Genomic DNA, 3,287 nt, shown 5'->3' with positions numbered 1-3,287 from the left:
ATACACACACACACAAATACAAATACACATACACACACAAATACACATACACACACACAAATACAAACACACACAAATACAAACACACATACACAAATACACATACACACACAAATACACATACACACACAAATACACACATACACACACAAATACACATACACACAAATATGCACATACACACGCAAATACACACACAAATACACATATACATACACACACATACGAATACACACACACAAATACACTCACACACAGGTGGACGGGGGACTCCATCTGCTCCCAGCTGCCCTGGTTACCCTGTGGGGTGAGCCTGGCAGGACAGGGCCAGCCCAGCAAACAGAGAAAAAGTGAGGAGGCCGTGTTGCTGCCAGAGCCACAGGGCAGCTCCCTGCAGAAGCCAGTCGTGGTCCACCGCCATTTACTTCAACATTTACTTTTTTCTGTATTAAATATCTGATTTATTGAAAATTACATGTGTGTTTGCTGCAAAGTGTGATGAGGAGTTAACAGAAACTAGGGCATAAAAATAATTCATCATCAGATACAATCTGGGCAAAAACCAGATGGCTATGATGCGTCTAAGGAAAAATGTTAGCATGAAGATCTCGGACCGTTAAAGAAGACTGTGTTTATGGATTCTTTAAATGACTGACAGTAGGTATCAAAACCATTTTGGCATTTAGCTTCCTAGATACATTTACAGGAGTGACTAACAGTTTTATTTCAAAATGTGAGTATTTACATCACACCAGAAATGACATTATTAGCCATTATTTACATGTCTGGATTTTTAAAGAAACGTAGATGTTGACGTCAACACGTGCGAGTGGTTTGGCAGCTTTTCAGAATTGTTTTAGGGAAAATGAGAGCCAAGGCCCTGAAGACCCCTGCTCCACCCACCTCAGCCCAGTCCAGCTGAGTGCCAACTGCGGGAGACCAAGGGAGAAGGACAAGGCCGATCCTGACAGTGTCCAGGTGTAACAAGGGCCCGGCAACCCCTCCGAGCAAGGTCTCAGGAGAAGAATCTGGGTGTCCTACCCTGGGCCCCTCGTGGAGGAGGGAGGGTGGGCAGGGCCTGGGCAGGGAGGGAGGAACCAGGTTCTTCGCTCCAGCCAGGAGCCGCAGTTCAGGCAGTTGCCTCCAGCAGAGGGGAATGTCTGGTGGGAAAGGGCAGTGAGGTGGGCAGAGGAGGGGTAGAGGCCAGGGAAAAGTTGGAAGTAAGAGGACAGGAGTGCCACCAAGTCATGGGCCTGGACCACGGACCTGATCGTGCAGCCGGAAAGCCCCTCAGAATTCCGACACCACTGCAAGCGTCCTCAGGAGGAAGCCGTGCCAGCACGTGCTGGGCACACAGGACTGGCACCGAGAGGCATGAGGGCTTGAGGAGGCCGTTCCTTGTGGCTCACGGAGGGCTCTTGGCCATTTCTGCGTGGCACCCAGAAGCTGCTCACCAGCTCTAGAAGACATGGGGCATCGAATCCAGATCCTGGATGATCTCCAGAACTGCGCCCTCATCCAACGTAACTGAGGCGCCGGGACCAGGACTGACATCACACCCTCTGCTTGGGTCAAAGCTTTAGCACTGCAGGCGAGGGTGCGGGCACCTGGAATGACTCACAAAACGGCTGGAAGTTCCCACCACTCCCGAAATAACAGAGACCAAAGCCCACAGATCTTTAAAGGAAAGCAGCAGGTGGGTAAAAGAAAGAGCCTGCGGCCCCTGCCCGAGGCCCCTCCCCACACGCCCACATGCCCCGTCCTGAGCAGAAGCAGCTCTGAGTGACCCAGGTGCGGGAAATGCCTGCTGAGGGGTTTCAGGCTGCAAGAACCGAAACTTCCGCGGCCGACTCCAGGAGCCTGTGAGTTCTGCATTTTACCAAATCGCATGCACTTCTTTCCAGGAGTGCTTGCTGTGTGGCTGCCCACCAAATTATGGGGTTACCTTTGCCCCCTATTCAGTGTCTATGTCCTCACTCCTAAGCCTGCGAGGTGATGTGAGCACTCGGTGAAAAAGTCCTGTGTTTGTGGGGTCCCTGGTGCCTTCCCTTTGGGGTCACATCAGCCTGGCGTTCCCCCACAGGCACAAGTCTGGGTGGCCAGAGGTGTCAGGGCCACATCCGGACCTGACAAAGGAGGCAGCCCCAGCCTTGCAGCAGAGGGCCTGGAAGCCCAGGGGCTCAGCTCCAATGTCCAGGTCTGAGCACCAGAGTGCAGCAGGACCAGGCTCCTGGAGCAGAGTCTGCCTGCCACATCGGCCTCCTTCCAAGACGGGGATGGGGGCACTGCAGGCCCTGTGGGGCCCACAGAGAGAGCTTGGGGACAGCTGGCTGAGGCCACACTCGGTGAGACTCCTCCTCTCCAGCTGCACCTCACCCCACCTTGGCTGCTGCCCAAGCTTCCAAACACCCAAGGATAGGGGAGGTTGCACCTGACTTGCTGACTCGGTGGACCAGGGTGGGCCCCAGGGTGGGTATTTTGAATAAGGTGGGGCTGCCTGGCTGGATGGACGCAGAGAGTCTGCCCAGCACCTGCCCCACTCCCAGCCTCGGGCTTCAGTGCCCAGCTGGGTCCGGGGGAGCTGAGACCCCGCACTCCCTGCCAGGCCTGAGAGCCCGGGTGACCCGACCCGGAGACTGAGTGCTGGGAATTTACGTCCCTGAGCACACTGCACCCTCCGACTCTGCGGTCAAAAGCCCTGCCTCCTTCAAGCCTGGAGCATGTATTAAGTGCCTACTGTGTGCCTGGCCAGCCACACGGTGGGGCCAGGGGGTCGGGGGGAGCTGACAGCCTAGCCCTGAAGCCGCCCCTCTACTGTGGGAGTACTGGGGGTGGCTGCGAAAGGTGAGATTCGCCTCCACCCTCCTTACCCCGTGGCCGAGCTTGGGGTTATCCTGCTCTTCTGACCACCCTGGCGCTGAAGAAAGCCCTGGCGGGGGCTTTGGGGCAGGAAGAGGTCGACCAAGAGCCCCAGGACCGCCCCAGGACCGGGGAAGGTCGGGTGCCCCGTGGGGTCTCTCTGACGCCTCCAGGTGGGGATGAGGCACCGTTGTTGCCCCCGCAACACCCCAGGGCCTCCGAAAGACCCCCGCTCAGGAGGGACCCCAGCCCAGCGACCGCCCCGCCCCTCCCGGGCCCCGCCCCCTGCGGCCCCGCCCCCACCTGGGCCCCGCCCGGCCCTGCCCAACGCCTCTGCAGAGGCCACCCCGGGACTGCGGCAGCCCCGCCCGGCGGCAGCGGGGGTGGACGGGGGAGGTGGGAGGCGGCGAGGGGTCGGCCCGTCCGAG

Source organism: Piliocolobus tephrosceles, chromosome 9, assembly GCF_002776525.5.
Source record: "Piliocolobus tephrosceles isolate RC106 chromosome 9, ASM277652v3, whole genome shotgun sequence".
Taxonomy (NCBI): Eukaryota; Metazoa; Chordata; class Mammalia; order Primates; family Cercopithecidae; genus Piliocolobus; species Piliocolobus tephrosceles.
This window is presented reverse-complemented; position numbering follows the sequence as displayed.